We start from the raw sequence: 19,586 nt of genomic DNA, 5'->3' as shown, positions 1-19,586 counted from the left end.
TAATTTTAAGGTATGTTCGAACTCCACGGCACTGATGTCTTAATTAGATATATGTTATCCAGGAAGAGTTTGGAACTCACAACCCTGTGTTTACAGCATTCTATCTGTTTCAGAGACTGTCTCAAGATCGTTGACAAGGTTCTACACAACTACCTATTTTGCTACGATATCAGGTATTGGATATATTGCCTGTGTGAGACCCGTCCCCTCCAGTCTTTCTCCCGTTTTCGATTTAAATCATAACTTTTTCAGACATCTTGTTTTTTTTCGGTGTGCTTTTCATCATCTTTTTGGACCCTTTCATGCGAAAGACGGTTGACTGACATTAATACCCTCCATATCATTTGATTCTGGTGAGCAAAGTTGTGCTACTCTTCACATGGGTTTTCTGATTTAACACTTTCCTCTCTAGTTTCATGAGAAACTTCACATGTTCTATACAGTCCTTTAATAGTTTGATGCACCTTCGAATCAGAAACCCTTTTTTTCTTATATTTTATCTTATCTTTTTTGTTCTCTATTAAAGCACAATTTACTTTTTCTTTTCCATTTAGTCAAAACATCTGGTGGCTTGAGAATTGAGTTTTTTCTTATCTGTTTGGGTGTACTACATATTCCCTGTACACTAGAGAGATGTTAACTTAATGTACCTTTACCTCATTTTTGTAGATAATGCTTTTTCTAATGTGGTTTCCTGATGAAGGCGGCACACTCGCCGAAACGCGCGTCGATACCTTGAAGAACCAGCGCCACATTTATTTATTCGATTAAGTTGGTTTTCTTTCTGTATTAGTGTGGCTCATCTGCCAATGTGCATGTACTGCTCCCAGCTATAGTGATGCTTTTCGCACTGAAGTGAATAATCCCATTTACATTGTGCGATTACAAAACGTTTGCAAAAAACAGTCGGAGTTGAAATATCACTAACATGCATTCAACCTCTGGCAAGAGCAATGTCATATCGGATCGTCATCTGTAATATTTGTTCCAGTGATTGATTCATGAATTTTGAGCCACATTCTTAATTACTTTTCAATAAAAATAAAATTATATTTTATGCTCGTTTGGTACATTGAGTTGACTATCACCAGTGTTTAATTGAGGTCTGTCATAATTGTTTTCTGATCTGTATGTTGCCTAGTGATTCTGTATTGACAATTCCATTTACCCTGTCCTAGGAACGTTTACTAGTTACAGGGGGTCCCTATTTTTCGCATTATACTTCACCAACCCTGCTGCCACAAGATGGGCTCACCTGCCAAACGGCAGAAAAATTTGATAAGCCCACTGCCAAAGCTATGCCTGCAGCTGAGGCACTGTCACCTTCTTTCTTTCGTATGGCGACTTCTGGTTCTGGATTTCCTGTCCTCCGGGATTCGGTCAATGACAGACGGCATTCCACATTTGCCTATTGCATTATATTGTACTGAAGTTGCCAACAATGAGCTTGCCATTTTTCACAGAGAGTCTAAGCACCCTGGTGCTGCCTCTAGACTACTGTACTACCAAATATTAGACTGTTACCTGGGTCTTAATTGGCTCAGCTTCACCGTCCTTACATCGACGATTGAAAAGGATTTGATTAACCATGTTGGCTGGTCCTCAAAACCATAGGAAACAGTTTTTCAACCTATGTCCTGGCAGGTCGAAAAGCTTGAAAGCATTCTTCAGCAGTGCATGGAAACAAGCAATGTGATATAATCTTGCAAAAACTCAACCAGAAAAGGGTCAGTCTCTGCCTTACTAAAGCATCCTCTTCTCATTGGCTTGACTGTTTTCATGCACATCCCACACTGTACTTTCTTCCTCGCTCTTCGTCTCAACCTTCTCCTTCTTACACTAACCTACTCTGGGTAAGGGATGTGGAATTCCTATAGCCAAAGCCTGCACATAGATTGGGGTCAAGGGTAACAAGTGTACATGTGTATTTTGTGCTTGGGACAAGTAGGCCCAACCCCCTGCAACACAAACCCTTTGGCTGCCAGCTTGCAGTACCACATTATGGATCAGAGAAGGGCACTGCCTACAGTTAAGGTAATATGTTTGCCCACATGTTAATGCTGTTGAAACTTGCATCTATGGTTCAATAATTGAAAGCCTTTATTATTAGAGTGATCGCTATAAGTAAATGTTGTAAGCGCCGACTGCACCACTGACAGCGGTTCCAGTTTAAAAATGTGTACACACGTTTTCAAAGTTTAGCAATATTCGGCTATGTATAATGTTCCCAGAATGCTCTCTGATTGGATGCAAATATTTGCAGAAGCTTAAAAGCACGATTGATGGTTCTTTGCTTTCAAAATAAAATATTCAGAAAAAACATGAAAGCAGAAAAAAATACATTTTGCTAAACTACTGTAACATTTCAGGTACCATTTCTTTGCAGCATCATGTGTTGATGCATGCTAGTATTTCCCAAAAATATTCATAATGGAAAATCAGTGTAACCAATTTCAATCAGATTATGGAAACAACAATAAACAAGCATTGGCAAAGCCAGTAGGTCTGAATTTGGTGGTCAGCTTTCTAGTTTCGTCAATGTGTGACATGTTTTAGCATGGGTTTTGTAAAACCTAATTTGTGTGGGAGCTGCCGGGCCCTCACCATTATAACAAACATTGGCAAAAGCAAAAATTGTTTATTGGTCTCAAAAAGCACACAATGCCACAGTAGTTACTGGCAATGAACAAAACGTCTTTGTGTGCCGATATGCTCCTTGTGAAAGAGCAGAATGCGGTCACTCAGGGAGAGGGAGAGAGAGAATTTTAATAAACACAAAAGGTCACGGTCAACGAGAGACCAAATTAGGGGCCCAATTATTAAAGAAAGTCTCAAAAGTGCACCCATGGTAGATGTCCTTGCATTAAGTGCAGCTATACGGCTTTCGTGAATTCCCAAGAATTTACAGAAGTAGACCAAGAAGTAGTACTCCTAGAAAATATTTGTCAACTGCATTTTAGCATGAGCAAATACGCATGTGTAGATTTGCTCACATGAAAATCCTAGTGTTTGCAAGTTCACTTTCCCTCCAACCACTTTTTCCCCCAACTCTGGAAGGTTTACGTCTGCCATTGTCATGAGTAAATTTCCAACAGCTCTCAGTATGGAAAACTATTAGAGAGGAGTTGTTGAAAACCCTTAAAACATGCAAGTTAGTAGGTTTGCATAGACTCAAAAGGGCATTCGAACCCTGGAACTATTGCTTACCACTAGCTTCAGCCCCAGTATGTAGGTCTGCAGAAACGTGGCAACATAAGGGGATTGCAAGTATTCAAACACTACTATGGTATGAGTCCTGGCATGATCAGAGAAGCTATATCAGAGCTCTTATATAATGAGATTGCCGCCATAATTTGTTGCTGCACTAAATGATACCAAAGGGGCAAGTGGATTTTGTTACAAGACAAGTAGATTTATGAAGCAACCTGCCCCATGGACAAGTAGATATTTTATTAAATTCCACCAAGGCACCAAGCTGCGGGGTAGAGAGATGAACAGGTCTTAAATTATCAGAGAATAACTAATCTACCTCGTAGGCCCTGACTAGGAGTGGTAATCTTCAGAGTAATCCAGAAGAAAGCGTCATATCCAGGGATATGACATCGGATGAGGGAGCTATCCCTCATTTCCTGGTACATATTCTGAGAAGTTCATGCTCTGTGTTCAGTTGGCGTGGCCAATATGTTATCTCAGAATGCTGAAATTGTCATCTACCATTTCCTCTATAGTCAGGATCTGGATCACTGGCGGTGTTGCTTCTTTCAACAGAGAGGTTGGTTGACAGCTTAATGGGATCTGGATCTCCAGAGAAGATGGCACAGTGATGTCCTGACTGATATAGGTTCAATATTTTTGTTTCATCAAAAGGTGCAAAGGCTGAGCTCCTGCAGATGGGAATATCAAAGGTCTAATGACACTTGCAAGCCATCCAAAAGCATCATCAGGGTTAAGTCCCCATTCACGAACTTTAATCAACACATGCTGTGAAGCAGTCAAGCACTGAGAATTCACGGCTCTGCCTAGAACTCCCTCACACTTGTAAGCTATAGAAACTGAACCTCGACAGGGCACGGTACTCAGTACATTTCAATCACTCACTGCAATTTAGATAAATGTGCTACAATTCATGTAATTTATTCTACAAAATTAATTAAAAATAATTCTAAAAGAAATAGCAATGCATTCACTTTTACTTATTTTTAGAACATAACACAAGCTGCTCAGAATCCCAACTAATGGAATGACAGTCACTTTTAGACAACAGAGAAAAAGATGTTAATCGTTATTCCAAAATAACACTATAAACAGGTGACTACTATACATCACAATACTAAAAAGATTTACAAAATTGTAAAACTCTTGCATTTAACTGGCTACGAATACTAGATTACAGAACTTAAAAACTAATTTCATTGGCGAACAACTTCTTCGATGCGATGCCAAATTTAGAATAGCACGATTGCATTTATCTAGACAAAGGTCATAGGGCAAGATGAATGATGATTGCGAGTCGCAAAATGCAATGAACAACAGTGTCTCAGACACGGTTTGCGATTCCCAATGGGGTCGCAAATTGCATGCCTTATCAATATTCATGCGGCAAGCACAATTTGCTAGCACTCCCAGGGATGGTGGTCTGCTGAGGTCAGCACACCACCATGTCTGTGACTGCTTTTCAATTAAGCAGGTCTTTTTAGGTCGAGCCTGAGCAAGTGCGCAAGCACTGCTCTTCGAAGATCTGTGGTTGTTCAGTACAGAGAGAAGCTTCGCCCACTCCCCTTTATTTTTCATTGGCTTGTGTGCTTGTCCTTTGTAAATGCTGTTTTCTGATTCATTATGAGGCTTTTTAGTACCCTCCTTAGTAGGGCCATGTCGTCATTTGTATCCTCTCCTGGCTACTGGCCCCTTTACTTCGGTTCTTACACGGTACATGTTATTTTTAGTGTTGTAAGCACCATTTTCTTTATTGAGTTTGTCCTCCTTCGGGCAGGACAACGTGCTTTGTTTACATTCAGTGCACTGTGCGCGCTTTCACTTTCAAAGCTGCCAGACTCCTCGACCGCTTGTTGGTTTTATTGCTTGGGTTTTTTTTTTTTTTACACCTTACACCAAATAGTTTGTGTTCTCTTCCTCCGCTCCTTTAGTTCATTTTAGAACAGCAGCAAGCGTTCTTAGGAAGAACTTAAAATCAAGGGAACCATTAATCTACAAATTCAGGAGTGTAACCGCAGCCTTTCTATGTTGTGTGTGATCTTGGGCAAATGCTGTTACCGGTCTGTGCCTCTGAAACAATAGAGCGTAAACATATAACATGTCTTAAATGTGCAGAACGATGCTATACTCCACTGTACTTATAGCTGGGCATTGCTCTTCAGTAAAGACAATGTAAGGGGCGGCTCTGCCCGACAAAGCAAGGCAATGATGTCACCAATTTTCTATGATGTTTGCAGATTTATGATGTTGACAGTAACTGCTGTCTCGTAAATCAGCTTTCCCTCGTGTCATTTCTCTCTTGTCAAAGCTGAACGATTAAAGAGCTAATGGTACCGCGAAACAAGGGGGTCCCCGGCTGTTCTGAATGCGCAGACTTAAAGATCTGGCACAAATGCACTCGTCAGACACAATTAATTTGTTGAAAAAGTAGTGGTTGGCTCTTTGAAGTGCGCCAAGGTTGGAACGACATTTTAACAGCACCCCAGGTTACAGCATTTTTCTTTGAACGCATATGCATAAAGATTGTCACTTGCGCCAGAAGAGCATCGATTACTGATACTGTTTTTGATACGGTGCGGTAGAAATAGTGTCCCCTAAACTTCGAAAAACAGAACCAGAAGTATCACCATTATATTTTAGTAAATTAGTGTACCCCCATGCTCGAACAAATTTCAGACACGTATACAAAACAACCTAAAAGAAACGTAAACCACGCAGTCCCCTAAGGCTCTCAAGCATATTGTAAGTAAACTCACTGGCTGGTACGTGAGTCACAACAGACGGGCATGAAACAAGGACAGTGGGACCCGGAAGTTTTAACCTTTGCTGTCATCTTAAAATTAAGTCCCTCCGTGTATGCGTCGTAAAACTGCGCGCTTTATATTCTGGACACTGAACATAGAACTTGCATGAAATAAACGTTGTATTTATTGATCACTTAATGTGCCATTGTCAGGTTTTTGTCCCAAATTATTCTCCTTTTTCTGTGACACTGATTCCAGGCAGAAGTTCCGTAGCATGTTTTCTGAGGACTATAAGAAGCATGAAAGTATTTCTTGATATTTCTTTATAACTACTGAAAATTAAATCATGGCACGCGCGCTCCAGAGTATCATAAAGGAAATAAGCGTACTCAACACAGTGGCAACTCAATTGCGGAGATGCTGCATCAATTTGATAAACGTCACAGGAAAGGAGTTAAAAAAAAAAAAAAACAGGAACTCGCAAAAGTAGTTAGTTAGTTCCCCAATCTTGTTAGGAAAAAAAACAGCTTTGAGATATATGTGCAGCAGCAGGTATGTGATAACAGGTACTTGATAGACGTTTTGTGCCTGTTGAGACTTATTGGAGCTGACTGAAGAGGTTTTTGTACACAGTGCAGGGCTGTAATCTAACAGTTTCGAGAGGGAACAAGATGTTTTCCAGTTCCTGGTTTAAATGTTTATGCTAATTGCTGTTTATTGGCCCAGAGGCAAGTGATGGGCTTTGCTAAAGTGACATTTTATGAGGAGCAATCCCCCCCCCCCCCTTTTGTGCAAATTGAAAAGGTGAAACAAAAAGAGGGTGAAATGAGCCAGAGATGGTCTTAATGGCTGCCTTTTAATGGCAAATATGATATTCAGACTGGTTTACGCAGCAGACTCCCCTATTTTTTTCTGATCAGCTCATTTGGCAGCAAGAATGGAGTAGTAATTGTTCCCCTTTCAGTGCGGGGGCCTGCAAGCGTTATTTATTGGAGGAAATTAATCGTTGTTTATACTTGCTTCGTGGTGGAAAGCGCAGCATTATGGGCCCAGCAAACTTGAACCTGTCCCAGGCAATTGCGCCCAGAGGCAGCAGAAGCACCGATGAGTCGTGCCTTCATTTTCTGGGCCGTGGGAGTTAATGAAGACTCCCATCCAAAGTGGACACATTTCTATTTCCACAACATTTATAATACCGTCCCAATCCACTCTTCCTTTCTGCTACCGTAGGTAAAATTTAACAAGAATAAATACGAGCAGTGTTTGTTTACCTTCCCAAGGATAGGGAAATAAATGAACATGGATAATACAAAGCAAGTAGCCACAGAGAAGCACTGAGTGTCACTAGCCCAAGGAACTGAAGGTCTTGCAATGATGCAAGATGAAGGGATCAGCCGACTGCGGAGTGGGTTTGAAGAAAGAGGTCTCCATGATCTTGGTTCAGGGTAATTCGGCATCTCTGAATTTTGTACCTTGTACGATTTGTCTGAAAAGTCCTGAAGCAGGAGGTCAGTAGAAAATGGGCATGGGGCAAAATCATGTTATGCTCTTCCTATACACAAATCTGTTTCATGCATTGCCACTGGACCCAATTCCCAGACAGTGTAACCGAGTTTAAAAATGATGAAATAATGAACTGATACTATTAAAAAATGTGCCGCGTTATGCAACGTAATTTGCCTTTACTTGCCGTATAATTTACTGAACCCTGCCACATAATTGACCATCTCTTGCTGCATAATTCCAGTAGCCCTAACTATAGCTTTCTCAAGAAAATATAGATACCCAAAGTTTGCTGTCTATTTCAATACACATTTTGACTTTGGAGGTGACTGGCAGGATACGTGATCATTTATTTTAAACCAGATGGGAAAGCCATACACTGGTCACCAGTGGCCTCAAGTTGAAAACTTAATTTCGACATAATGCTGTTGCCACATTAGTTGCTCAACCCTCATTTCTTTATTTAGGTGTTTTGTACAGTGGCACATGTTGCTGTAAGTCGACTTGCATAGCGTTCATGAGAAGGAGATCAAATTCACAGGTTTGCAGGCAAGATTTACAGGCAGAGTTCACTTGGGTGAGCTGGAGTCACCCTACCTGACATTCAAGTCTAGCCTGGCTCAGAACTTCAAGCCTATGACTGTTTACACTCATCTGTTTTGAGGCTTTTTAACAGCAGCCAGCTTGGTTCTGGTATAAGCAGGTCCACTGGAATGATGTGGCAAGAGAGGAACAAACTATGCAGCAGAGTCTACTAAATTATGCGGCCAGAATACTTAAATTATGTGGCATAATGCAGCACATTTGTGATAGTATCAGCAGCCTCAGCAGATAAGAGCGGTGGGGTGGGATTTCGACACAGACGACGAATTTTCCCTCGTTGTCGGTTGTCAAAATCCACACACTGCCCCACCGCCCCTACCTGCACGGGCTGCAGCTGTGCATCAGTTCATTATTTTGTCATTTTTAGGTCGAGCTTCAGCCTGTTGTATCTCTTCTGCGGGGTTTGGCAAACCCACCGATTGCCATTGGTTGTTATTTGTGGCTTCTCATTGGTGCATTTCTGTTAAAGTCCCTCCTTTGTGTGTTCAGCTCTCTTTCCGGCAATTCACTCCGAGAGCATTTTGGTCGGCCATCACACAGTACAGCGCATGATGGACCTTTCTTCCTGTTCCTTTTTCCTCTACAGGGATTGTATTTGTTTTTCGGGAGCGAGCAGCAGCGCTCATGCTGCTTGAGTGCCTATATCTTGTTTTCATTATTCCCACATTGCGGCATGCCCTGCCCTTCAAGCCCTTCAAACCTTCTTGGGCTTGGCCACTTCCTCACGGTCTGCCTGTGATAGGCCATCCACCGCGCTAAAGGCTTTTTTCTTTTAGAGCTTGAGATGGCCCCTTTTCACTGCACGGGTCCCATGTCAAGGTAACTTGTGGGTGGGACATCTGAGAATTAGGATTGCATCTCATTATGGCGATGCTGCTGGTGGGTGCCCAAGACTGCTCACTAGCAACCTGCTGCTTATGCCTTTCCTTTGCGCCACTGTGTGCTCGCTGACCGATGCTGCTGTGGCTTCACGTCCAACCTTTTCCTCCCACCTAACACCAAAGTGTCAGTCTGCCAGAGAGGCACTTTCCCTATGCGCTCTGCCGTCGCTGTCAAACGGAGAGTGCGTACCGATCACAAGGGCTTGAGAAGGAGGAGCTGGGCGAAGGGGGGGCCCAGGCAATCATTCAGAGTTAGCGTTCTCTGGGGTGAATCGGTTCTGTAGTACCCTCCTTCTCCCGCCTCCCTCCCTATGGCGCTGTATTGCTATTAGTAAAGCTTTGCAGCCCCCTGGTCTCAAGCATTCTGTAAGAGTAAGAGTGTGAGTGTGTGTGTTAGACTGGAGATATAACATTCAGCACCAACCGAAAAGCGATTTAAGGCCCAATACACCAACAAAAGTAGCATTATCAATCCCAAAGCTGTACGACTAGATTACATGATTCACAACATTTTTCCGTTCTTTTACTGGCCCCATGTCCAGAGCCGTGCTTTGCACTTTGGAGTACCTGTGCGGAGAAGCTTTAGTAGAGTCGCGTAACGTCTTGCCCCAGGGATGGTATTGCAAAAATGCTGAAGACCAGGCCGTACCTCACTGGCAGAGTCATGTGATGTTCTTGTCCTGAATAGTGGAGGGTGTTTGAGGTAGCTGTTCTCAAAATTATGAGGTGCATTAACAGAGCGGTGTGACATTCCTAGCACGGGAACAGTGTGTGTTACTGGTCATGGTTAAGGTGCACTGGCAGAGCCCTAAAAAAAATGGATTGCTGGTCTAAAGAGAACGCAGTGTGTGTGGGTTCAAGTTCTAAAATATATAGATTAGCTAGTGAAAGTACAGAAAGATAATGACAGGAATTATGTAGTTGAGAATTGAGGAGCATAAATAGAGTTGTTCTTAATTCCAAGATCTGTATAGACGTAGCCCTACATGTTGGAATTGGGATGAAGTGACTGCGTGCGCCAGTGCCAGCTGTGTGCCACTGGGGCACAGAGGGGCAGTGTTGAACTAAGTCCATTACAAGCAGCAGCCTTATGGTGCACAGCACATGACAAGAAGTTGACAGATTGTGACAAGTCATTTATGAACTTGCCATTTATTTCCTGCACATCTTACATTACCTTCCATTCAGCACTCCCTCTCTGCATCTTTCCTTCTCTTACGTTTACCTCTACCTTTTTCCCTATGCTTATTCACAAGTTCACTGGATATCTCCCAAGCGCCTGCACCTTGACACCCAAATGACTTTTCCCTAACATACTACTACAGAGGTCCTAGTTTAAGCAGATTCAGAGTGCCAGACAAAATTCTATTTTGCCTTTTGGGTGCCTCCTTTCCCGTGGTAAGAAATGGCAAGTTCAGACCGCTTGTCACAATCTAAACGGGCACCTCAAACACCCTTGGCTATTCAGGACAGTCGTGTGATGTCTTGAACCAGGATTGGAATCGCAGGAATGCTGAAGACCACGCCATACCTCACTGGCAGAGTTATGTGATGTTCATGTCCTGAATAGCTGAGGGTGTTTGAGGTGCCTGTTCTCAGAATTTAGAGGTACATTGGCAGAGCTGTGTGAAATTCCCAGCACGGGAATAGTGTGTGTTACTGGTCATGGTTGAGGTGCTCTGGCAGAGCCCTAAAAAATATATTCCTTGTGAAGAAAGCAAGATGGAGAGAAGGGGAATAAAATACATAAAATGCATCGTTACCTTTAAGATTAACCTAGTCCATCTAATGTTTATATGACACTTGCAGCTGTACCCCGTGACTCGCTAAGAAATTAGTATCCTGTACAAATTTCTACACAAAAAAAAAAAACAACTGAGTGCTTTGTTTTTTAAGGTGGGGGAAGGCATATCCTTACCAAGTGCATTAATGTTTGGCCGTGTACATCATGTATTATGTAATTGCGATTCTCCTATTACCATGACCAGAGAATCTAGATTTCATTAAAGACACAGAGGCTAACATTATGCATATAACTTTTAATGCGTCACCAAGCACCACATACATCATAAAGAAGTGAAGTTCCAGAATAGAACAATAAGGAAACATCAGCCGTGAGGACATAACAATCAGCCTCTTTTAAATTGTGGAATATAGCACGATAAGTCCCAAAAAACTTTAGACTCCAGGAAGGATTCCTTAGGTAGAAGAGGATATCACAGAAACGAGGGAGAACTCCGGAAACGAAGAAAGGATTCTTCCAAAAACAATGAAGATCTGAAAGTTAAGATGGATTATCTGCAAGAAAAAGAAAATTAAATGAAGAAAGAATAGTATAAAACTATAAAAGTAAAAACAAGTAAACATTTCAAATGAACATCATAAATAATTTATGCAGAAAGACATAGAATAAAATAGCAGTAAAAATATGAACAATGAAATTAGGATATAAATACAGTACTAAGATAACCACAATGTTAGCCTCCGTGTCTTTAATGAAATCTAGATTCTCTGGTCATGGTAATAGGAGAATCGCAATTTCATTACAAGACCGGAGGCTACCATTATGCATGTTGGTAGCTATGTAATACAACATCAGACATATGAGAAATTGGTTTACAGTAATGCTTAGAAAAAGTAGTAGAATTAGACCAATCAGCAGCTCTAAGAATATCATTCAAGTTACCACCTGAGTAGAAGGATTTGCTGGCCATAGCGCCTCTGATAGAGTGAGGTTTAAAAATGTTTAAATCAATACCTGCTAGTTCCATAACGATTTTAACCCATCTTGCGATAGAAGCAGAACTAATACCTAGGTGAGGTTTAACGAAGGAGATGAGTAATTGATTGACACCAGAAGGGCGGAGAGAACTCATTCTACAGTCATATTCTTTCATACAGTTAACCACACAAAGTTTTGGGTAAAGATCAAATTTGGGATAAAAGATAGAGTCAGACATAGTTTTGGTTCTTCTGAACAAGTCGAACTTGACTCCAAACATGTCATAAGATCTATATGAAATGTCAAGAGCCTTAACATCAGAAACTCTACGCCAAGAAACTAAACAAAGAAGAGTGGCTAACTTGATTGAGAGGTTCTTTCTATTCAGAAGATTATTGTCAGGCCAACTAGAGAAAAGGTCAAGAATTAAATTGACATCCCAAAGGAATTGGTATCTAGGTTTAGGAGGTCTTCCAAGTCTGATACTTTTAAGGACTCGACAGACAATGTTGTTTTTGCCTATTGTCTTTCCATTAATGAGAGCATGACCTGCAGAGATTGCTGATCTATAGCAATTAATTGATCTATAACTAAGCCCTCTCTCGAAATGAAAGACTAAGAAATTAACTATGTGAACGATAGGAGCCTCCACAGGATCCAGGTCCCTTTCCAGGCACCAGCGTAACCAGACTTTCCAGATGTTGTTATACCGGTAGTGTGTTCCGGGAGCCCAAGACTCGCTGAGGAGAGTAGAAGCTGCTGTTGAAAGCCCTGAGAGATGATTGGATCTCCTGACACTCTCCAGGCAAGAAGGTTCAAATTCCCTGATCGGACTAGAGGGTGAATGTGTCCGTCCACGTCTGAGAGGAGATCTGCGAGTGGAGGAATTAGGAAGGGAAGATCGCAGGAAAGTTCTAGGGTAGTGGGAAACCAAGCTTGGGATGGCCAAAAGGGAGTCACTAGGACGATTGAAGCTTGTTGAAGTCTGACTTTCTGAAGGACTCTCTGAATCATTGAGAAAGGGGGAAAAGGCATAGGCGTTGGTCCCTTTCCAGCATTGAAGAAATGCGTTCACTGCTAGAGCTCCCGGGTCGGGCATCCAGCTGTAGTAATTCGCAAGTTGGAAAGATAATCTGCTCGCAAAGAGGTCTATCTGGAAAGGACCCCAGAAATTGTTGAGAGAATTGAAAACGGAGGTGTTGAGCTTCCAGTCGCTGTGATCTAGGAGGAATCTTGAGTTCTAATCGGCACAAAGATTCGCCTTCCCAGGAAGATATTCCGCTCTTAGGGAGATCTTGTGTTCTAGACAGAACATCCAAAGTTTCTTCGCTAGGTTCGAGAGATCTGCGGATTTCGTACCTCCAAGACGGTTTATGTAAGCAACAGCAGACATGTTGTCCATCTTTAGAACGACAGATCTCCCCTGAAGAAATTTTTTGAAACTCATCAGAGCATAAAGACCGGCAGTAAGCTCTAGGAAATTTATATGGAGGGAAGATTCTACCTGAGACCACACTCCGCCTGTGTTCTGATCTAGGAAACATGCACCCCATCCGTGAAGACTGGCATCCGATTCTAAAACAAAATCTGGGGTTGACCCAAAGATCGCTCGTCCATTCCAAGCGTCTAGGTTGTCCAACCACCAATTGAGTTCCAGAATAGCATCTTGGTTGAGCGAGATTCGATCTCCGTACCAAAGACCTGCTCTTAGAGCCTTCCCTTTTATCCTTTGGAGAGCACGATAGTTCAACGGGCCTGGGAAGATAGCCTGAATGGAAGAGGAAAGCAGACCGAGAAGTCTGGCTAGTTCCCTTAAGGATAAGTCCTTTTGTTTGAGAACGTGTCTTATAACCTTTCTTATTTTTGAAATTTTCTTGTAGGGAAGGAGGAGGCGACAATTCGTAGTGTTGACGTTGAAACCCAGAAATTCTAATTCCTTTGAGGGGAAAAGAATAGACTTTTCTCTGTTTATTATAAAACCCAGAGTTTCTAGGAGGTTTATTACAAAATTCATATCTTGAACAATTTGAGAGTGATCTTGAGATAGGATGAGTATATCGTCCAGGTATATGATAAGACGGATGCCCTTTTCCCGTATGCATGAGGCCACGGCTCATCACCTTGGTGAAACACCAAGGGGCTGAGGAAAGGCCGAAGGGAAGGGCTTTGAACTGGAAAAGATGATTCTTCCATATAAACTGGAGAAAGGATTGATGGCACTCGGCCATCGGAATTGTGAAATAAGCATCTTTCAGATCTAATTTGACAAGCCAATCTCCTTCCAGAAGAAGATCTCTTAAAAGATGGATACCCTCCATCTTGAAATGTCTGTAAAGAAGGAACTTGTTGAGTTCCCTTAAATTTATTACGGGTCTCCAACCCTTGTCTTTTTTCTCTACTAAGAAAAGAGTGCTCACAAATCTCATCAAATGGAAGGGTACTTCTACTATCGCTCCTTTCAAAAGCATAGAGGATATCTCTTCTTCTATAATTTTTTCTTGATCTAAGGACAAGGGGATGCTTTTTGGTATAGAAAATTGAATCGGAGTATCTATGAAGTCTATCATAAAACCACTCACCGTACTCAGAACCCAAGGGTCTTGGGTAATCAGTATCCAATTGTGAACGAAATGTTTTAATCTGCCTCCTACTTTTGAAGAGGGGAAAGGGGGGTTGGGTGGAAGAGTACTCACTTTGAGGGTTGAAGTCGGTGGATGTTCCTCTTCCTCTGAAATTTCTCGAGCGAAATCCCCTCCCCCTCGGGGGGTAGAATTGAGGAGTGTTTGAGGGTTGGTAGCCTCTACCTCCGAAACCCTTGGACCTGGAGTATGGCCTTCGGTTGAAACGGCCGGAAGATTGGCCTCTTCTTCCGGCCCTGCCAAAAAGGATGTAGTTGTTGAAAACTCGTTTCATGTTTTGGTTAGCCTTGTCAAGAGCGGTAAAGGTAGAGACGTATTTGCTCAAGGTCTTGATCATGTCTTCGCCAAATAATAGCCCTTTAGGATTGTTAGTGGACTCCTTATCCGCTAGGTCGCTCAATTTTGGACTGATTTTTGTGAGAACAATTCTCCTTCTCTCGGAAATGATGCTGGCATTAGCATTGCCCAAGAAAACTAGTGCCCTCTGGCTCCAGCCTCGGATAGCCTCGGTATTCAGTACTGAACCATTAAGGTAGCTATCTTCTGCGGCGTCGATGATTTTAGCGAGAGGGCCGAGGACGTCTAATAAACGATCTTGGCAAATTTTGAAAGATCTTTCCATGCCCTTCCTTGGATCTCGCCCAAGTTTAAAAAGATATTTAATTAGTTCAGGGTCGAGATTTGGAGTCTGGCAGACCTTATTCTCTATAAAGGGTCTAGAGCATTCTGATCTTAGTAAGCTACGTGTGTCTCTCTCCAGAGAGTTCCTTAGCCACTTAGTTATGAATTTACTAACGTGCTCTTGAGGAAGCCACTCGTTGCTTCTAGGGTGCTTAATGTTAAGGGGAGAGAACATCTCACCGCCTAAAGGGTCAAGGATGGTGTCCTTTGAAGAGGAAGGCAAATCATCGTCTAAGGGTTGAGAGTTAAAATCCTCATCGTCCTCATCTAGATCGAGGATATATTCATCAGGAAAAACGGAGGCATCGTCATCGATAAAGTCATCATCTTGCTCAAGATGTGTATCAGATATGTGAGCACTTCGATAGTTCGTGCCGCTAGGGACACCCATAAAATTTGTGCCGCAAGGGACACCTTTAAAAGTTGTGCCGCAAGGGACACCTGAAGTATTTGAGGTGCGATGATCTCCCAATATTTTTGAGGTGCTGAGACCTCCCGTCGTGCTCTTGGGGATAGAGTCAATATTTTTAGTCTTTTTAGACCTTTTTCCCCGAATTTCAATGAGATCGTCATCACCAAAAGTATGTTGAGATTCATTCTCCTCAGTGGGGAGTGATCTTTTTGAAGTAATCACCTTTGATAAGGTAGACAACATACAAGATCTCATTTCGTCGTGAATCATATTTTTGATTGCCTCATTTTCCAAATTAGGGATGGGGGCAGTAGCCTCATCCGAGTCTAGATCAGACATGTTAATCAGGAACACACGAATCAGGAAAATATCTGATCTCTTGAAAATATGATCACTGATAAATAAATATTAATATTCTCTATGTAATATATATTTTTCTCTCTTTTTTTGTTTTTTTTAATAAAGTCTAATTAATCTAAAGTACTTTTATTTTTTATATATATATATATATATATATATATATATATATATATATATATATATATATTTGTAAAGGAAGATAGTAAGGTTATTCAAGGGGTAACCTCTTCAGAAAATCAAATGATTTGCCTTCCAAAGGGGGTTAAACTGGTAACAACTAAGGTTTAGTATGAAAATACTGATCAAATACTGAGGTATTGAAGGAGTAGGGGTTAACCGGTTCCTGTAAATAACGAGCGATATGAGAAAAAGCTCGAGCTCATTGCAACGTTACAACGTTGTTGAATAGACAGAGGAAAGTGCCCTGGCAACGCGCAAACGTTGCGCGTGTGTTGCCAAGGTACTTTCCTCTCTCTATCGAGTTAAGGGAGCCAGGATCGGAGTAACGCGAAAAGAAGAAAAAGAGAGCGTTCCCTACAACAAGCGGTGTCGGTAATGTATATAAATCGTGAAGAAAAAAAAAAAAACGATTCGAAGCGGAGGCCTAGGGTCGCACTGCCTTTAGATTCGGTGACCTTAGGGAATAAGGGAAGGTCCGGCAAAGACGCTAGAAAAGCGGAGAAAGAATGAAGCAAAAAGCAGTTTCAATAGGAGTAGGGGGGGGTGAGGAAGACCAAGGACCAAAATAGGAGCGAAAAGCGGAGAAAGAATGAAGCAAAAAGCAGTTTCAATAGGAGTAGGGGGGGTGAGGAAGACCAAGGACCGAAATAGGAGCTTGGTAAACCGGCAGCAGGAAAGGAGGGGGGGGGGGGGGGGGGGGGTGGAAGACCCAAAAACGCTTTAAATTAGCCCATTATGGCAGTAAAAGTATTGTAGCAAGAGAGAATCAGCTAGTGATCGAATAATACTAACAAAGACATTGATAATGTAAATAAATGGCAGTTAAATAACATTAAGAGCAAGAGAAGTAGTAAAGCTTGACTTATCTGCTTGGAGCCGCATTTAAAAGAGGCTGATTGTTATGTCCTCACGGCTGATGTTTCCTTATTGTTCTATTCTGGAACTTCACTTCTTTATGATGTATGCGGCTGCTTGGTGACGCATTAAAAGTTATATGCATAATGGTAGCCTCCGGTCTTGTAATGAAATTTTATAAGTATGATTTCTAGGCTTTTTGTGCCATGGAAGGCCCCACTCAACAGCACACCACATCATTAAACTCCACACCACAACACACAATCCCACTCCACATAATTCCAGTACACTCAATACCACATAATTACCATCCAGATAATTCCACAGCACACCATGCCACATAATTTCAATACATAAATCCACTCCACATAATTCAACGCCACACAATTACACAACTAACTAACCCAATCCAACCCACATATTTCCACAACACACCACAAACATACACTCCATAACACATAAGTAAAAAGCAATGCCATTTACAATGCCAATGGCTCCAACTTCAACAAATGCGAGTCCTATTGCATTTGCAATGCTTGTTTTAAATGCAGCCCGTTTTCCTTAAAGGAAAACGGGATGCATTTAAAAAAGAGAATTAAAAAACTTTTCAGTTTCATTTTCTAAGGGCAGGCAGTGGTCCCTGGGACCACTGCCTGCTCTTAAATGATATTTACGCACACACTCACAAAGGGGAAGGGGTCCCCTGGGGACCCTGCCCGTTTGAGAGTGGTTTACCAACTACTTGAAGTAGTTGGTAAACTGCGAGTGTTTTGCGATGCAAATGCGGTTGCAAAACAGTACATGGCATTGTGACTCGCTATTAAGAAGGGACGCCCTTCTTAATAGCGAGAGTCGCAAATGCTATTTTGTGAGTCAGTGACTAGCAAAATAGCATTTTTACATGCCTGAAACCTTTTTTACAGACTCAAACGGGCCGATCTCCTGTTTGTGGCCGAAAAAATGGGTTGTACATCTGCCCCTTAGTCTTCTTTGCACGTTTAATTATCACATATAATGAGATGTCTTAAAAGCTTTCACCTTTCGATTATAAGGCTTAGACAACAGCATAAAACATGGGGTAGATACTCCTTTTTTCTACGTTTACTGGAGTTAATAATGTACTTCTGCCAGCTGCCTTAGATTTCATGTGTGGGTCTCAACAGGAAGCACATGCAAATAATTCTCAAGCTATTTATTTTTATTATTTGATTCTGCAAGGAAAGATTGTTTATTATGTTCATTAAAGTTAATTAGTGAGTCCTGACCCAGCTTTGTGAAACCCTGCGGGATGTACTGCCAGACTCTGCTAACTTGCCTACAATGCTGCCAGTAGACTGCCACTACACGATAGGGCTGGATTTATTTTTCCATACGAGATTATGGTTGTCTGTAGCCCTCACTACAGCAAAACTGTATATACTAAGGCATAGATCCTCCCCTCAACACCCCAGTAAAGAAGAATTGCTCCTTGAAATGAAAAATTGCCCTCTTATAAACAGATCATTAGTAGGCTGCAGGGCAGGTTAAATCAAAGCTCACTGAAGCTCCTGTGCTAAGCAAAGTGCCGAGATACACCTTCGGGTGACATTCATGCGCAAAAGCAAGTTAAATTAACATAACATAACTCGGGCTCTGGAGTAAATAAAGGCCGTGGATTTGTGAAGTGCATCGTGGGTGCCCATTCAGCCACAGCACACCACGGTCAACACTAAAGAATGCTGCACTGTAGTCCACATAACACGTGCAGGCACTCTGGGTTCAAATTCTATAAATAATAATGCCACATTGTTGTTCACTGCACTTGAGCCCGAAACCAGTTTGAAAAAAATTAAATTCATTGCGTTTTAGTTGCCCATTCTTCTTGTTCGTCCAATAAAAGCCTGGGATAGGCTTGAACTTATATGCCTAGGAAATTCATTAAACAATACTCTGTAGGGTCAGCTCGGGAAGAAGGACAGAGCACCAGTAGTTCTGGAAGCAGTGGTATTGAAGTAGCCTAGTAGTAGACAGACTATTAGCCTGTTTCTAGTACCTAATATAAGACAATCACACATGGTCAAATAACATTCGTATCTACACTTGTGCATCCTCAAATTGCATGTCATCGCTAAAAGTCTCTTCCCAATGTATTCCAAAAACCATGCCTGACAACAAACTGACCTCAACTTAAGAGAGCTGTGTGTCGTCGAAGTACTCTCTCTTTACTCTCCATCCTCTGAGGCACGCCGTCTCTTTCTGAGCACAGCCTACACTAAGTCACATGAATGCTTTCCCTAATCTCCATTTTCATATTTCTCCAAAATGCCTACACTGAATTTCACAAATCACAACCTCTCCTTCATTGAAACCATACAGTGACAACCTAATACAACCCAATATCCTCTTGCCAATCTATTAAGCCCACCAATTATTTGTATAAACACATATACCCCACTGATGATCATGCCTACCCCTTTTAATTTAATCTACCACAAACAAACTGAAGCAAATGCCTGCAATGTTTTCCTAGAGAGCACCCCAATAATCAACAATAACCACAACATTAAGCATTAATCTTGGTTTTTGCAGAAGCATGCTGCTTGGCGTAAAGTGCTTTAATGCCTCGTGAAGGGTTGTAAAAGCTATATAAAACGCAACTACAATAATATTCTACATGTATCCCTTTGTCCATAAAATGTACATCATAAAGAAATTACTTAAGGGACGCACACCAGCTGGTGCTCCCCTAGTGTGAATATCGCCCTGTGTTATTTGCTGTATCAATGATGGTTTGTTGGACATTTTGAAATGGAT

At 41.7% G+C, this 19,586-nt stretch overlaps 1 protein-coding gene across 1 annotated transcript in view; it reads right to left on the bottom strand.

Annotated features, from left to right (window-relative positions):
* Positions 1-19,586, bottom strand: part of SPTLC1 (serine palmitoyltransferase long chain base subunit 1) — a 341,715-nt gene that overhangs the window by 302,428 nt on the left and 19,701 nt on the right. The gene's annotated exons all lie outside the window — the stretch shown is intronic.

Source organism: Triturus cristatus, chromosome 2_1 (genome assembly GCF_964204655.1).
Source record: "Triturus cristatus chromosome 2_1, aTriCri1.1, whole genome shotgun sequence".
Taxonomy (NCBI): Eukaryota; Metazoa; Chordata; class Amphibia; order Caudata; family Salamandridae; genus Triturus; species Triturus cristatus.
This window is presented reverse-complemented; position numbering and strand designations above follow the sequence as displayed.